Below are 19,258 nucleotides of genomic sequence, written 5' to 3'. Positions count from 1 at the left end.
GCTCCTGAACATGACAACCCTGTTGCCTCAGGAACCGCGGTGACTGACCTAGAACCTTTCACTAAGACCCTTGTGTTCTCTTTCACGCAGAGAAATATACAAAGTATACACTGAGTGACGCTTTCAATGTTTACTGAACCAAAGTAACTCTTTTATAGAAAATATGTACCACAATGATCATTAGACGGAAGCTGATGAAAGTTATCATAAGCAGCAGGACAGTAAACAGAATAACACGTTCCACCATCGTGCTGAGACAAAGTATATAAGAAAGCATATGAAATAATATAACAATCTGGCGTACCCCTACTATGCAAAACCCTAACCTACATGTCTACGCTGTATGTGTGTATTCTGCCAAGAAACCCCTTACTGGATGATCCAATCCCATTACCTGATGGGTAAAAGTACATGACCCCGTCTTGGTCACAAACTGGACAGCTGCTGGGCAATAGCTGAAGCAGGTAGGGATCTCTCGAAGTCAGCTCTGACGATACTTGGAAACAGAGGTTTATGTATAGAAAAAGGCATCCTTACCTGGGGCCGAGATTGTGATCGGGCTACCATTGTTTGTATTCTACAGATAGCTATGTCGCCATATGGACGTAAATAACAAACACATTTGCACAACAAACATGTAGGCCTTGTACACAATGCCAAGGTAGTATGATAGTGTTCTCACAAAGTTTATTTGTGTAAGCAAGGTCGGAGTTTCCAAGAAACTAACCCAAGTGTCACATATGCGTGTCAACAGTTGAAGTGAAAAAGTGAAGGCAACTTTAGTAAAGATCCAGGTACATGTAAAAATGATCCCTCTTTTAACCAATAACGTCATTTTCTTTTAGTAATAACTTTCAATCCATTTTTTTTTCGTATAGCTGAAAATTACAATGATTTAATTAATCTGCAAATAAACCTACTTCACTTACTTTACATGTAAAAATTACAGTTTCCTACTAGGCCTTACTGGGACACATGACAAAAATGCCACATATGACAAAAGGTATGACCTGTGCCACAAGTACATACGACAGGGGCTCTTATTCACCCATATACATGTATCCCGTTTATACGAACGTATGACATATATCCCCAAAGACCACGTTCTCACTGACACACATGGCAGCCCTTCCATAGTGCCTCTCGTCAAAGTATTTTGTTCAAACCACAGTATCGGGCTCTATGGACATTAGGGTTAAAATCAATGAAGCTGTGCGTGGGGGTGTCTGGTAACAATGCGCGAGTGGCTTGGCCTTCAGTAGCTCACTGATTAGAAGTAGCTCTCACTAAAGAAAAGGTTGCCGACCCCAGAAATAAACAAATTACCAATCACCTGCCACCCAATATTTTAGGAGTGGAGTTGGAATAGTACATTGATCTTGAGAAAGTGGATTTACCTGTATAAATGTAACACAATGAAAACACTAATGCGCACGTGTGCCTTAATGTGCGATGTTGCATTTTATTAATCAAACACAATATTGTTTTAGACCACCTTGAAGACAGCTAAACACGTAGTATTGTACATTTACATGCATTTTAGATGAACTATGGTTGTGTAACTCCATGCCTTACAATGCACATTTAATGATCTTTATTCACAAGTGTAGCCTTGCTCTTACATTGGCCCAATGTAGCACATTTGTTTTAGAAACCAGTAGAACTGACTACTGTCAGGGTTCACTGCATCCATCGTTCAGAGATCAGCTCACATTCCAATCAAAAGAAGATCCTTGCACATGATCATTAGTGTCAATCGACAAGTTTCAATGTTGTCATTTTTTCTCGCTCCCATTCACTTGCATTGGAAGAAAATGTCTAGAAATCATTGATCATTGTATGGATTTTAGCATTGCATGCTCATGGTAAAGCTCTGGTACGTTGACTTGGCATTTGCCTTACACTATTTCTTATTTCTCGATTGCTGGTTTGCATTAAATGCAGGTCAGACTTAGACCCACATTTACAGAATTCTCATGTAACACAGCGCCGGAGCCAACAATGCTGTGCTGCGTTGTGTTAGACGGAGAGAGCAGGGGAGCGCCTTATTTTTGGGCACTCTCCTCTCCCAAGCACCAACGTTTAATCACGCAGATGTGTGCAACGCATGCACGTTTACACCATAGTGCAAGGGCGCCTATGTGACCCTAGCATAGGTTTAGTACTGGAAGGCTTCCATTTTAGTACCAAAACGCTATGCTTAGAGTAACTTTAAAACTTTCCCCACCTTGTATGTGTGCTGATTAGTGCAGCACACATGCGAAGTCGGAAAATAAAAGCTTTTCTCCATGATAGTACCTCATTGAAATGGGTGCTATTTGTTGAGGCCAAACCCTGTCTACTTTTAAAAAAAAAATAGGATTTTGCGTCAAAAAGCTTGGGTTACTTTCAAATGATTTTACAGTGAAAAACAAGTGTTGTGCTGGAAAAAAACATTGTGTCAATTTGCGTCACTTTTGTGACACAAACACAGTGCAAAATCTTAGTAGGCTATCCTGAGTGTTGCTTTTCATTTACAATCTCCTTCAGAAAGGGAAAATAAAGTTTGGCTGGTTTTCGAAATTTAGAAAAAGTGACTTTGTTTTGGGAGATATTTATGTAAAGAAGATATTCTTGCAGTAGATATTTTTTGTGTTTTTTAAAGTTATTTCTACAGATGGAACCCTTTTGCTGGCCTGGGTGATTTGCAAATCAATAAGACACAGACTTAATCTTACGCTTGCAGCAGCATTGCTTGGTCAAACCATGTTTCCGCTCTTGACGGATAGCTTTGAAACTCGAACACCTCAAAATCTTCTGATGAAGTTTTGGAATTTTAATTATTTTAACTTGTTTTTACTGCAAATTCCCAGAAATAAGCAAAAGCAAAAACACGCACAATACGGAGCATGTTGACAAAATGTTGACATGCAAAATGACATGTAGAATGACAGTGGCTAATACAACATCAACAACAAAATAACAATGGAGGCACATACAGTGATAGATCTTGATGAATCAATTTGTTACAATCACCTAGCTGACACAGCAGTTATTTCTGCAATGGGAGACCCATGAGTCGGTAAGTTCAGGATGAAGCAGCAAATAAGAGCGGAGGTCACGAGGCGAGAGGTAATAGAGATGCATAGATGTCGCTGGTGGTGTCACAATACATTAAGTCTCTCAACCAGGCCTTTACCGCCGGTGGCGCAATTCCGCACCAATGCAGGGAGACCTGCTCTTGGCTAACAACGCAATGCAATTGCAGAGCAGCGTCTACTCCCAGCACTCAGAGGGAGAACATATCCCAGCAGTACAAGCATGGTGAGGGAGTAAGTTCGGTCTCGACCATGAGTTCCAAATGTCCAAACACTGCCTCCCAGAACGCCAGGACAGATGGGCAGTACCACGCTAAGTGAATAAAAACAGCGTACGCCATCGCGCATCTCTGGTAGTTGTCCAGCTTAGTACAATCCATTTTTGCAAGAAGAGTGGGGGTGACGTAGGCTCTATGTATATATTTAGAATGTAGAAGTTTATGCTTGTAATTATTGGATACATAACGAGTCTGCTCACAGCAGTAGGCCCACATCTTGTCTGTCAAAGAGTGTCCCAAATCCACCTCCCAGGCCGCCCGCACCCCTTCGCCAACCACCGGCCGAAGTCACTGTGCAAGATGATACAATCTGGAAACTAAATGTGTGCTGTCGGGCGATGTAATTATTGTAGTGAGGGGGACGAACTCCTGGGGCTCCACATCCAAGGGGCGCACCGCAGCAGTCAACGAAACTCGCTTCCTGTGCAAATGGAAGGATAGCTTCTGTTAAGGGAAAGACCTCCGATTTGGTCCAGTTGATAACTAGTCCGAAAGATATGCCAAATAGCACTACCTCCCGTATGATCGGAGAGAGATTTGTGACAAGTTCTCGAACGAATAGGAGAATATCATCTGCATATAAGGAAGCCAGGAGAGGGACCCGGTGGAAGCCAAACCCTCGCTGGAGGTGCCGTTCCTGGAGATGTTGCACCAGTGGGTTCCTTCCTTTGATGAATAGTAGGGGTAAGAGCGGTCAACCCTGCCTGGTGCCGCGTGATCTGGAGAATTTATCCGAAAGCACCCCGTTTACTCTAAGCCAGCGGTCTTCAATCTGTGGGGCGCGACCCCCTGGGGGGTCGTGGAGTCCTGGGAAGGGGGTCGCAGATTCTGCAGAGTGCAGTTCCTGGCATTGGGCAGAGGGTGCTCACGGCGGAGGCCTAATTAACACCGAGGTGTGAAAAACATCAACGCCTCATTAACAAGTAAAAGGTCTTTTGAAGACCTGTCAAGTACTTGGGTGTGACTGTGTGTGTGTCCCTGAAGCTGTTACAGCCGGGCTCACATACACGAGCTGGGGGGAGCTGGGGGTGGGGGGGGGGCTGGGGGAGTGGCTGTAGTGTAGCCCTTTCTTCAATGGATGTTGCGCACCTGGAGCTGTGGGTCCCGTGACACGTCCCCCACCCACAGCAGGGAGGCACAGAGATGCCCTCCCATGAGTGGGAAAGAAGAAGGAAGACGATGCAGAGAGATACTGATCCCCCCTCCCCCATGAGAGAGGCACAGAAAAGGTGGGTGGATGAATGATGGGTGGATGGATGGATGAAAGGCTGAAGGATGGATGGATGTGTGAAAAGGTGGGTGGATGAATGATGAGTGGATGGATGAATGAAAGGGTGGATGGATGAATGATGGATGTATGGATGGAAGGATGAAAGGGTGGATGGATGAAGGATAGATTGGTGAAGGATAGATGTATGGATGGAAGAATGAAAGGGTGGATGGAAGGATGGATGGATGAAAGGGTGGATGGATGTGTAAAAAGATGGGTGGATGAATGAAGGGTGAATGGATGGATGAATGATGGATGAAACGGTGGATGGATGAATGATGGATTTATGGATGGAAGGATGAAAGGGTGGTTGGATGAAGGATAGATTGGTGAAGGACAGATGTATGGATGGAAGAATGAAAGGGTGGACGGATGAAGGATGGATGGATGGATGGATGAAAGGGTGGAAGGATGAATGGTGGATGGGTGGATATATATAAAGATGGGTGGATGAATGATGGGTGACTGGATGGATGACAGGGTGGATGGATGAATGATGGATGTATGGATGGAAGGTTGAAAAGGTGGATGGATGAAGGATGGATGGATGGGAGGATGAAAGGGTGGATGGATGAAGGATGGATGTATGGATGGATGGGAGGATGAAAGGGTGGATGGATGACGGATGTATGTATGTATGGATGGATGGGAGGATGAAAGGGTGGATGGATGTATGGATGGATAAAAGGCTGCATGGATAAATGATGCATGGATGGATGTGTGAAAAGGTGGGGGGATGAATGATGGGTGGATGGATGAAAGGGTGGGTGGATGGATGTATGGATGAAAGGGTGGATGGATGGATGGGAGGATGAAAGGGTGGATGGATGAAGGATGGATGGGAGGATGAAAGGGTGGATGGATGAAGGATGTATGTATGGATGGGAGGATGAAAGGGTGGATGGATGTATGAATGGATAAAAGGTTGCATGGATGAATGATGGATGGATGTGTGAAAAGGTGGATGAATGATGGGTGGATGGAAGGAAGGGGGATGGGTAAAGGATGGATATATGGATGAAAGGGTGGATGGATGTATGGATGGGAGGATGAAAGGGTGGATGGATGAAGGATGGATGGGAGGATGAAAGCGTGGATGGAAGAAGGATGGATGCATGAATGGATAAAAGGTTGCATGGATGACTGATGGATGGATGTGTGAAAAGGTGGGTGGATGAATGATGGGTGGATGGAAGGAAGGGTGGATAGGTAAAGGATGGGTGAATGGATGGATGATGGATGTATGGATGGATGGATGGATGGATGTGTGAAAAGGTGGGTGGATGAATGAAAGGGTGTATGGATGAATGATGGATGTCTGGATGGAAGGATGAAAGGGTGGATGGATGAAGGATAGATTGGTGAAGGATAGATGTATGGATGGAAGAATGAAAGGTTGGACAGATGAAGGATGGATGGATGAAATGGTGGATGGATGAATGATGGATGGATGGATGTGTGAAAAGGTGGGGGGATGAATGATGGGTAGATGGATGGATGAAAGGGTGGGTGGATGGATGGATGAAAAGTGAATAGGTGAAGGATGGATGGTGGGTGGATGAAGGATGGGAAGATGAAAGGGTGGATGGATGTGTGAATGGATAAAAGGTTGCATGGATGAATGATGGATGGATGTGTGAAAAGGTGGGTGGATAAATGATGGGTGGATGGAAGGAAGGGTGGATGGGTAAAGGATGGATGTATGGATGGAAGGATGAAAGGGTGGATGGATGAAGGATGGATGTATGGATGGAAGGATGAAAGGGTGGATGGATGGATGTGTGAAAGTGTGGGTGGATGAATGATGGAGGGATGTGATGAGGTCTAACAGGCGCATTTATGGTTGTCAAAAGTTGATGATGAAGAGTACCAGTTTCTAGAAACTTTTGTCGGAAGGGGGTCCTTACGCCTAAAAAGGTTTTACAAGGGGGTCTCGGCATCAAAAAGTTTGAAGACCTCTGCTCTAAGCTGTGTGACGTAGTTAGTATATTGAAGGCGGACGAGGGAGCTGAAGCTATGCGGGAAGCCTAGTTTGCCGAGCGCTGCCTGAAGGAAAGCCCACGCCAAAGAGTCAAACGCTTTTTCAGCATCTAGCAGTATCGCAGCAGCTGGAAGAGTGGGTTCTATTTGGTTAATAACAGTGAATAGCGTACGCAAATTTACCGAGGTCGAACGGTGCGGAACAAAGACCGATTGAAGCGGAGAGATGATCTGGCCGATTAAAAGTGAGATACGCGTGTTTTGTATGTTCTGTAAAACACGCTGGTAAGGCCATCGGTGCCAGGTGCACGGGAGCCATCCAGGCTGTCGATGGCTTCAATGATCTCATCCGCGCCAACAGGCGAAGCCAAAAAATGTTGCTGCCCCTTCTCAATCAACACCATTGCTATCTCCTCTAAATAATCGGAAAGGGCTGCACAAGTCGGTGGGGAGCATGTAGTGTATAGGCAAATGTAGTACGACAAAAAGGTAGACAGAATATCATCGCCACGTGTGACACAGGCGCCGCCCGGCGTTTGGAGTTGAGTCATGTACGCGGTATGCTGTCGAGGGGTGAGTAGTCAGGCCAAAGTAAGTCCCTGCCTTTCTCCCTCCCCGTACACACGAGCGCATGTATTTTTCCCTTTGGAATTTAATTCCGATGATGCGCTCTCCAATCTCTTTTTTAATATTCCAGAACACATTCTCATGCTGCCCCCAGGGTTATTGACAGTTAAAGTAACAAATCTGATTACACAACTGACATCATTCAGGAAGACCAACTTTTTGTCAATACTTATCATCGACCATCGTAGTGTATTGAGTTTTTGCAATATTTGTAACCTTGGTGTCTGCAGAAGTCTTTTATCCATTAATGAAGACCATACAAAAGCTGGTAGGATTAATACTTGCAAGTAGTGGCATGGGGGTGAAAAATTATGGATTGGAATGCTACCCCAAGCGATTGCAAGAGGTTTTCACCCGAGTGCCTCTCTAGATAGAGACAAGCCTTATGCAAATCACTAGTGATGCTCCTGATGGGAATAGCCCGAACTGCCCTTCAGAAATAAACTGATGCAACCCTGAAGCAATTTCAACCTTATTACCATTTGTCGTTGAGGCCTAGCTTTGCACCAATGGGAAAGTGTGCAAAGCGCCCACATCTGGGCTTATCCCCGGCCACTGACGGTGTTCCATGAAACAGACCAGGGGTACTGGAAGTCCCCACATCTGGGCTTATCATAGGCACTGAGAGTGTTCCTTTAAACTGAGAGGTGTGGTGCAGTGGCCAGGGCAACTGACTTCGGAGCACAGGGTTCTCGGTTCGATCTCCGGTGGCAGCTCAGCTCATCACCATGTGACTCTTATGCAATAGCTCACTTAATTTCAACAACGGCCACCAGCGCCTTGAGACCCGTAAGGGTGAGTAGTTGGCGCTTTACAAATACGGATTTACAGAAAGGAGGTGCTGGAAGTCCCCGCATCTGGGTTTATCCCAGGCCATGGAGGGTGTTCCATTAAACAGGCAGAAGGTGATGGAAGCCCCAACATCTGGGCTTATCCCAGGCCACTGAGGGTGTTCCATTAAACAGGCAGAAGGTGCTGGAAGCCCCCACATCTGCGCTTATCCCAGGCCACTGAGGGTGTTCCATTAAACAGGCAGAAGGTGCTGGAAGTTCCCACATCTGGGCTTATCCCAGGCCACTGAGGGTGTTCCATTAAACAGGCAGTAGGTGCTGGAAGTCCCCACATCTAGGCTTATCCCGTGCCACTGAGGGTGTTCCATTAAACGGACAGAAGGTGCTGGAGGCCCACATCTGGGCTTATCCCAAGCACTGGGGGTGTTCCATTAAACAGACAGTAGGTGCTGGAAGCCCCCACATCTGGACTTATACCAGCCCACGAGGGTGTTCCATTAAACGGACAGAAGGTGCTGGAAGCGCCCACATCTGGACTTGTCCCGGGCTACTGAGGGTGTTCCATTAAATTGGCAGAAGGTGCTGGAAGCCCCCACATCTGGGCTTACCCCAAGCACTGGGGGTGTTCCATTAAACAGGCAGAAGGTGCTGGAAGCGCCCACATCTGGGCTTATCCCAGGCCACGGGGGGTCTTCCATTACAGAAAGAAGGTGCTAGGAGGCACACTTTTACGGACTCGAGACAGGACTCATCAAAACGCAGACCACCATCTAGAGGGGTGAAATGGGTGAAGAGCAGTGGTACGGGATTTTCTCTGATCATACTGTCTGTGTTTGAACTGTTTGCAGGCATTTCTCCCATCAACTTTAGTGGTCTGTTAATCAAGAGTTGCTACAGAGAATGCGCTTGAGTGTTCACAGTACTCGGTTTACATGCATTTTCATCCTTGCGTATGATCAGTCTGACACGCAGTGGGATAAAGAGGGCGGTCTTCTTAGTTTGTACAACAGTTCCTAAAAACAAACTTCTTCCTCCTTCACTGTAAGTTCTTGCAGCTCAGTAATGTTAGTATCTTCCCCTGATCCCTCCCCCCTAGCCCCCCCAAGCTCTGGTCTACTCTCTGCTTCCCCTGATTGCCAAGATCCAGGCCATGCGTACTGGACAGCAAGAGTAGGACAAAAGTCACAGTTACGCCTTCTGAACCTCTCAATGTCTTAAAAAAGCAGAGACGGGTGGCTGTGGTGGGCCAGTTGGTTCCTCGTATCTCTTTTACCCTATAGATTGTATCACTTCCCATAAAAGAAGCACAACCTTTAACTCTTGGTCAAGGGAGTTAAATCTTCTTTGCGCCACCTGTCTCATTCAGAAACAACTATGCACTCTTTTGAGACCCCCTGAACCATTTTTGGGTTGGGGTTGAAGCCTGATTTTAACAACAGCAGCAAAGGGTTTAGCTTACTAAGGCAATTACCTTGATTTATATACAGTGTTTGTAGAGTGATTCTAACCCTTGATGGCAGCACAGAGAGTCCAGTAAAGTGACAAACTTTCAAAATTGCTTTCCGATTGATATAATTAGAGAATAGACCCCAACATTCAGGTCTAAATTTAAGCCATGCCTGTTGTCTAATCTGATTGCTGAGTTAAGTTTTAAGGGTAATAATGTTGGCAGGTGCATGGACAGCAACGGTTGGGTTAGTGCTACAGAATTGTTCCAGAATCATAAATAAATGTGCTTTACACGCTGAACAAGTCATAAATATAATTAAATTATTATTCAGGAGATCGCATCACGACCACAGAGCCTGGACGTGCAGTGCAGCCAAACCTTTGGAAAGCCATCTGCCATCTCCAGGAACATCTCTCTGATGTCTTCACTGGCTGCAATAGGGAAGGAAACCTCCAAGTACTTGCTCACAGTTATCTTGTCCAATTACAGCGTCAAACTGATGCGCCCTTGAAACTGCTACATCTGGATAACTTATTTGTGGTTCCACATTTCAGTTTCTGCCCCCCCACTGGAGCAGCCCTTGGTTCCACATTTCAGTTTCTGCCCCCCAAAAGGGCAGCCCTTTATGTGGTATCCATCAAACACACATTACGTCTTTTCACAATTGGTTCAGTAAAATGATAGAATGTAGCTCTTTGTCAAAGTTTTGACCGAACATAGGGGCGATGACGACGACCAGAGTTTTTCTGTGCATGCTGCCACATGCGGTGTTTATTGAGGTTCCTGTTCGAGCTGAACTTCTTGCCGCACTGGCTGCAGTGGAAAGGCTTTGCTCCCCCATGCGAGGCTTGGTGAGCCGTGAGGTGGTGCTTGTGAGTGAAGCTCTTCTCACACTCAGTGCAGTGATACGGTCTCTCTCCAGAGTGGACTCGCTCATGCCTGCGGAGATGATAGACTCTTGCAAAGGGCTTCTGACACACAGTACATGCATGTGCTCCATCACTGTTCTGGACGTTTGGCCGACATGCAAAATTTGTGTTCCGTAGTTTGCTCTTGTTGGAGTTCTGTATGTTGGACGTTGTGTTATCGTCTTTGGAATGTTGTGGAGGCATGGAACCACTAGCGCCTTGACTAATGTCAGTCTCCTTCACAGCGCTCCTCATCACTGCAGCTTTCACTTTTTTAGGTAAATTTTTGCACGCTGTGTTCTCCTCAGCACACACCGCAGAGTCACCAGCTTTTTTTCTTTTTCTGCTCCGTCTTTCCTCACCTGTTCAATTATAAAGAAAGTCAAGTCACCAGTATTGTAAATCCAAAGAAGTGTCAAGAAATACTACTTTAGGCAAGTGAGGTGCACTACTACTTACTTGCTGAGCTAGAGAGTTCAAGTCTGTACCTCAACAGGCAAGGAGTGACATTTAGTAACAGTGTCTTGTTTCTGTCCCCACCAGACAGGCACATGTAGAACCCACAGTCCTGGCTAATCGCATCAAATGACTGACTGCACATACATTGAACCCGTTTTGACAGCTAATGACATCAGATGAGAATGACTACACACACATGGAACCCACGTTCCAGGCTAATGACTGATAGGCTAGTCAGACGTTATTTGAGGGAAATCACCTACATATTGTCTACTCCTAAGGGCAAACTGATAAAACCGGGCTGGAAAAGAAAATGTTACTTAACTAGTAAGCATCTGCTCGTGGTATGCTTTGCTGTAGATTCACAAGCTGTGCATAGATCCGCCATCTACTGTTGGGCTCGGATGTGTGCAAGTTGTTTTTCTTCTAAGAAAGTCTTTCGAGTCACAAGGTATTGTGAATCCTCCTCTCGCTGGGACCATGCATGGTCATAGGCTCCATTGTTAGAATGTTCTCCTGCATGGCTAAAATGTGAAGTGAAGCTTAGTATAGAGATATGTCCATGCAAAGAGGAGAGTTAGAAATATTAAACTGATTGCAAGAAACACAGATGTTCAGGGATGAGGGTGGGCACATGTGAGTCTACAGCACTACATGCCACAAACAGATGCTTACTGGCTAAGTAAAATTTTCTGTAGATACACATGCTGTGCATTGACTGTAAAGCAGTCCCCCCAAAATAGCGGTGGCTAGCCTGTGGAATATGTAGCGGTTTGTGTGAGAATTTAGCCTGGCATATGTTGTCCACTATTCTAGTGGGCACCTTGCACCAGTCTAAACGACCCTTATGGTGATGGTTGTAAAGTCAACCTTATAGACCAGCTATCCTAGTGGTAGCATGGACAAGCAGTCTTAAGCTAAAACTTCAGAGAGCACGTGAAGCCAGCTGTTTTACCATATATAATCCCTTGAATACCAAATGAAAGGACACCACACAAGGTGTATATCAAATATATATGTATTTATTACTAACACAACCCCTCTGCACTCTTTATGAGGTCAGAGGTCAAAGTACATCACAAGTTACTCAATTAGCATACTAGGAGTTGCACAAATGCAGTTTTGCCCTTGAGGAATACCCAAGGAAGTGCACTCGACAAAATAAATGAACACAGAGAGGCAAGATTAGAGGAATTAAGTCCCAAACACAAAGAGAAAGCGATAAATAACCATTTAAATATCGAAAGCATCAAAAGTATTCGGATTTCGGATATATTGCCTCACAAAGCCTACAAAGCACAGCAAGCCCAACAAGTAAACACTTACAATAAAACATACTATAATTTTAATAGTGTTAACAGTCAGTCCTGTCAACTTTTTCAATATTTCTGGCTGGGTCAAACATATAAACATTTACAACCTTGTCAGTTTACAAGTACTGAAGAGAAAACCTCCACAAACAATCAGCACATGAGTAGTGTCACTGAATCAACGCAGGAGGTTTCAGAAGAGGCTTCAGAAGAGAAAATACCTCAAGATTTAAAAAATCTTCCAAAAAATCAAGTCAAATCTAAATCGGAAACAGAGTCTGAGCCTTGGCAACAAGGAATTCAGCCTAGCACTGTGAAATCCTTCTACAGTTTACGCAATAGAAAATTTCTGAGTCAAGAGCAGTTCCCAAAAGGTATCACTCCGAGAGTGAGCAGAAAAAAACAAAAGACAATACTCAGAGGCTTTCTACAGAATAACGTAGAGAAGGAGGAAAGATCAAAAGTAAAAGTAAAAGTTACCCCCTCTCTTAGGTCCTACTTTAAAATCCAGCAACAAGAGCTGAACTCGGGCCCCCCTAGCCCCATACAACCACAAAAATTACTAGAAGCTTGGGGAAGTGAGAAGGAGAAGGAAGGAAAAACCAAACCTACAGATACTCATTCCCTAAGAAAAGAGAATCAACGAGGAATTCCCCTACTAGTTGGAAAACCGAGCCCTAGCAAGACAAAGAAAGGGAGAAAACCTCGAACTAAGAAAAAGAACTTGGTGGAGAACAAGAGTCTAGAGGAGCTTTGAAAAAAAAGGAAATCAGTACAGAAGAAGGAACGGAAATCTATATGGCTGAAGGAGGCGCTGATCCTGCTGCAACAGCAGTAGTAAACAAAATTGTAAATATGACGGAAGAGGTTGGAGATAAGGAAGACGATGACCCAAGGTCTACAGAGTATAACAAAAACCCAGCTAAAACTCAAACAGACGAACTACTTGAAAAAATATGGATAGAAATGAAAGAGAAATTCTCTATTTCCGAATCAAAACAAAACAAAATACAGGAGGTCTGCGAGAAATTGGATAGCAAGCTAAACGCCCTAGCAGACAGAGTCACGGCAATTGAAAAGGAAGTTACTGGCTTGGACAAGAAGGTGGAGAAAAACAGAAAGGAAATAAACTCCTTAAGATTGGAGAGTAAAAACATAAACGAAAAACTGGAATCTTTAGAAAATCAGGCCAGGAAAAACAACATAAGGATCTTAAATGTGCCGGAGAACCAAGAGGGTAAAGATGTAAAAGCATTTGTAGTGGCACTTTTGATGGAACACTTCCCATGGGCGGACAAAGAGGTTTTAAACGAGGACATACAGAGGGTGCATAGAGATCCTTATGGAAAGAGCAAAGAAAGGAAAACCCCCAGGAAGATTCTAGTAAACTTCAAAACGTATATGCTGAAGGATAGAATCTTGGGGGAGGCACTGAAAAAAGGATCGTATAGCAAAGATAGTTGGAACTTTAAAATAAGATCCGATATGTCAAAAGCCTCTCAGACCAGACAATGGGAATTGGGAAATTTGATGTCCGAACTGCAACAACTAGGTGCCACAGTGCAAATGAAATGAAATTTCCACCCTCATGTGGAGAAACAAAATGCGAAATCTAAGAGAGCCTGAAGAGGTGAAAAACTTAATAGAACAAATCAAAGACCAAGTACTATCAGAGGAACCTCTGAGTTAAATGCTAAAATGTTCACATAAAAAAAAAATAATAATAATAATATGTAGGAGCTATAATCCAACTAAATTATTTTCATCTTTTATATGTATATAGATAAGAATCACGGGGGGGGACGGGAAGCCAAAAGGGTTACAAAGATAAACGAAGGAGAAGAAGATGGAGGCTTCCCCGGGGAGGGTAACCGCAATACACAAATCAGAAAGTACGAAAATTCACGAAAAAGGGTGGGCAGCAAAATAGGGAAAAAAAAACAAAAAATACCTCATCTGCGAAAATTCAGGAAATCAAAACAACAGGGAGTGAAGTATAGAAAAAAATCACAACTACTGAACAAAACAAATGGGGAGTGAAAGTAGAGAGGTAAAAATTTTATCCTGGAATGTGAATGGGTTAAGGACAAAAAGCAGGAGAAATAAAATCTTAGAATATATCAGAACAGGGAAAAGTGAGATAATAATACTACAAGAAACCCACTTGTTAAAGGAAGAATGGGATCAAATAACTAAGAACCTATGGTGGGTAGACACTTTAATTTGCACAACACAACAAGTCAATATTAAGGGAATAGCGATAATCTTTAAAAAGTCCCTAAAAGCAACTATAATCAGCTCAGAAGTAGATTGCAAAGGAAGATGGGCAATAGTCAATACAAAAATAGGAAATTCTCCCATTACAGTTGCAGGGTACTATGGTCCTAACCTAGATGATGCTGATCCGCTGCGAAATCTATACTCGCAGCTACTTTTAGTCACTTCTCCCATAATATTAGGGGGTGACTTTAACCTAGTAATGGATTTAAAACTTGATAGATTCCCTCAAGGTAGACATACCAATCTAAAAAAAATGAGACAATGGATTGGGACTTACAAAAGGGACCTTAATCTAGTGGATATTTGGAAAGATAAAGGAGAAAAATCATACCCATTTACTTTGCACAACAAAAAACTGGGTCACATATCCAGGATTGACTTTTTTTTGATCAGTAACGAAATAGCAAGGAAAGTAAAAAGAATATCTCACCTACCAGCTCACCTGTCAGATCACTCGGCAGTACAATTAGAACTACAAAGCACAGAAAATATAACTGAAAGGAGATTCACAGTTGAAAGAGCCTTGCTGGAAGATGAACAAATTATAAAGGAGCTAGAAACAGAAACAAACATCTTCTTCGAATTAAATGTGTCAGATACCACAGAACAAATAACGTGGGATACTTATAAAGCAGTCTTAAGGGGTAAACTCTTGAGCTTAGGGGCTCTCAAAAATAAACAAGAAAAGCGAGAGATATCAGACCTAGAAACAGAGATCAGTACCCTAGATATCGCTATATCCGCAGAACATGAAGAGGTCAAGAAGCAAGATCTTATCAACAAAAAACAAACGCATAAGGATAAAATTAATCAAATCCTGGAGGAGAGATTACAGAAAAAATGGGATTCCAGCAAACTGGCGAAACATGAATATGGTGAGGGCTGCGGAAAATGGCTAGCATGGAAGCTCAAAACAGATCTAGCTAAAAACAAGGTAAAAAGCATCATTCCGGATGATAAGGTTGACTTTACAACCACCATCAATAAGAGTCATTTAGTGCAAGGTGCCACTAGAATAGTGGACATCCTATGCCAGACTAACTTCTCACAATTGACTCTTAGGATCTTCCATGAAGCCTTTAATGACAGGAACTCGGAATGGGTAAACGTGTTGCCTGTTCTGAAGGTAAACAGCTACAGACCCTAGGTGTAGTCTTATGGATGTAAAAGCTAAACCTTAAGTTTCTAAGTGAAAGAGATAGCAGACAATGTCTTGTACTTTGGCTGCTAAGGGATCAATAGTAGTGGAGTGGTGTGGCTCACTGGTTAGAGGCGGCAGACCCGGAAGCAGAGAACAACCCAGGACCAGGGTTCAATTCCCGACGCGGCAGGGTCAGTGAACTCGATAATTCTCGCCTCGGTGCCTACTCTAACCAGGGATCACACTCGGCAACTCTGGGCATTAGCTTGCCTCATCTCTACAACGCCCCCCCACATTCGCCGGGGATGCCTGGTTTCACCTTGGAGATACCCAGTAGGGACCATTTCACAGGGATAGCCAGGACGGGTTCCCCAGCGGTCTACAGCGCCACGACGCCTCAGGGCAGCAGTGCGCTTTACAAGAACACAAACATTATGACATACATTAATATGTGTTGAGTGACAGTAATAAACACATCTTTTCCATTTAGCGGCATAACAGGCACATTTAGTAGGCCTGCGCGCCTCTTTCAGAATGTCCAAACATTCTGGTGGGAGATTAAGGAACCCAAATTCTACGTCTTCAGGAGTCAGATCGCAAGGTTGAGAGACTTAGCAGCCGGATGCCTGATTCCTCCATGGTTCGGCGTGAGATGGGCCGGCCTGTTTGGGAATGTCTGGTGTGGTACTACTGAGATTTCAAGGAGGGTGATGAACCATAGCAGTCGGTCCCATGAGGGAGCCACTAGGATGAGGGTGAGAGATGTCTGTCGAAGTTCCCGAACCACATACGGAAGTAGAGGGAACGGAGGAAAAGCTTAACTACTGACCAACTCATCCATAGTGCACTGATGCTCTTTCTTTCATGCAGTCCTACTGTGAGGTTACACCTCGTCGTTAAACCCTTTGTGCAGCAATCCTTGGATGCACCATCGAGATGCCCAGTGAAGACAGGGCTATGTGGAAGGTGAACTACTTCACCAAAACATAGTGCATGGCCTTTGGACTGTGGTTGGGGAAAACTGGAGGCGAAGTTTGGGCATTTGGCATTTTCTGCTGTGGTGAAGAGGTCCTTCTCTGGTAGTCCCCAAGGCTGAAAGTAGTCGTGGAGGACTTGCAGGTGGAGTTCCCACTCGTGGACTTGTTGCGGCATCCTGCTGAGGAGGTCGGCAAAATCACTGCCCACTACCGGAACGTATTCTGCTAAGAGGTGAATCTTGTGATGGAGAGCCCATTTCCAAATGTTCTGGGCTAGATGAGAAAGCTGGGAGGATCTGGTTCCCCCTTATTTCTGGAGGTAACACCTGACTGTCATGTTGTCTGCCCTGATGAGGACTAACTTGCCAATTAGTTGAGGTGGGAAAGCTTTCAGTGGGAGGTGAACAGCTGGTAACTCTAGGAGATTTCTGTGGAGAAGTCATTGATTGGGATCCCAGTGACCTTGGACAGTAACAGTTTCTGAATGCACTCCCCACCTCGTGATGGAGGTCTTGTGCCGAACTGGGTCCAGGAATGGCCGTCCTTTTAAGAGGTGGTTGGTGTTCCACTACTGCAGATTGTGGCAAGTTTGACGGCCGACCAACACGAGATCTTCTGATTGACCTTCCGCTTGCGACCCCTGGTGCGGTAAGCACTCCTGTAATGGACGCATGCGTAACGTTGTCTGAGGTACTACAGCTATGCAAGCAGCCATCATGCTGAGGAGATGCATCACTGTCCTGACTGTAACCTGCTGATTTGGTTGAAACAGAGGGATGAGTGCCTAAAATTTGTGTATTCTGGCAGCATTTGAGTAGGATGTGCCTTTCTTTGAATTGAGGAATGTCCCTAGGTAAGGTTGGATCTGAAGGTGTTAGAAATAGGATTTCAGAGCGTTGATGGAAAAATCTAGTTGGTGAAGTAGGTTGACGATGGTGGTTTGAAAGTGAGGGTGATATTTTAGATAAGTGGGATTTTTGATAAACTAATCGTCCAGCTATGGAAAGACGTGAACTCCCTGACTACATACATGAGCAGCCACCACAGCAAAACACTCGGTGAAGAACCTGAATGCGGTAGTGACTCCGACAGAGAGTACCTTGAATTGGTAACTTGTCCGCTTACTACAAATCGGAGGTACCAGCGATGTGTCGGATGGATTGAAATGTGGAAATGGAGGTCCTTGAGCTCGAGCATGGCCATCACCTTGTTGTAGTAGCGCAATGACCTCTGGAAGTGTGACCATGTGAAAGCGCCATGAGAGGATGTTTTTGTTCAGGTTTCTGAGATCTTCAATTTGTTTGAAGCGCCTGTTCTTTTTGGGAATGAAGAAGTACAGCGAGTAAACCCTGTGCCCTGTTGTTGGTGAGGGATGGGTTCTATGGCTCCTTTATGGAGGAGCGCTAAGACCTCTTCTCTAAGTCACCTTTAGTGATATAGGGAGAGATTGTGACTGCGTGATGGAATGTTTGGAGGTGTGTAAGTGGGCTGCAGACAATAATCATGTTGGATAATATCCAACACCCACTAGTCAGAGGTGACATTCCGCCAAGCAGCCAATAACCTTTGGAGATGAACCCCGACTGATGTTGGGTGGTTGGGAGGGAATTAGTGATAAGTCAGGGCTTAGTCGTGGAGCAGCTCCTTTGTGCGATCCACCTTTACATCTGCCTCTTGAATTGTTCCCTCTGTACGAGCGTCGAAAATAGCCCCTAGAAGAGGTGTTTTGGGATTGTGGTCATTAGTATGATGTGGAGGTTTCTGGGGGAGGGGTGTGGAACCTCTACGATAGGATGTGTGGCGAAAGAGCTGCAATGTGAAGGGGTCTGTAGGGCACCCGTTTCCTTTGCAGTTTCATCCTGCCACTCAATAAGGTGTTTCCCATCGAAAGGTAGATTAAGAAGGTTCTGCTGGACTTCTGGTTTGAAACTGGAAACACAGAGTCATGCATGCCTATGCAGAAAGACAGTGGAGTTAACCCCTTAGCAGCAGTATCCGCAGCATCTAAGGCACAGTGTATGGTGTTGCTTGAGGTCTGCTTCCCTTCAGAGATGATCTCATAGCCTCTTTTTTATGTTCATCTGGGTGATATTGGACGAGTTCCTCCATTTAATCCCAATGACCATGGTTGTATCCGGAAAGCAGCCCAAAGTAATTGGCAGTCTGCCAATTGTTGGGTGACTGCGTAGCTACTCTCTTGCCTGCAGCATCTATTTTCTTACTCTCCTTGTCTGGTGGAGGCGCATCACCAGTAGTTTGTGAGTTGGCTCTTTTGCATGGAGTAGTTACCAGCAAAGAGTCAGGTGAAAGCTGGCCCCTGATGTAGAATGGGTCAGTTGGGGAAGCCTTGTACGTCTTATCTACCCTTGGTGGAATGACATAAGCTCAAACTGGGTTGTAGATAATGTATGGGGTGTGACGGAGCATGCCTCTGAGGCATTCAGAGGTACTAAGTGGAGTTTTGCGTGGATGAAAGAGTATCAAAAAGGAAATAATCCTCTAAAGGCTCAGTGTGCAGACACACTTTATGGACAGTAACAGCCCTACCAATGAGATTTTGATAAGAGGGGGCTCATCGGGCAGGGAGGGTTTTGCAGGGTACAGGTCAGGATCTATACCTTCCGGTAGGTCGGTATCATAGGTATCCCAGGGATCATCCTGTGGTGGGATGTCAAAGGCATCCCCATGACCCTGTTCCCTTATATCAGAA

This window comes from Lissotriton vulgaris, chromosome 2_2 (assembly GCF_964263255.1).
Source record: "Lissotriton vulgaris chromosome 2_2, aLisVul1.2, whole genome shotgun sequence".
Lineage (NCBI taxonomy): Eukaryota > Metazoa > Chordata > Amphibia > Caudata > Salamandridae > Lissotriton > Lissotriton vulgaris.
The sequence above is the reverse complement of the archived record's forward strand: the minus strand, read 5'-3'. Positions refer to the sequence as shown.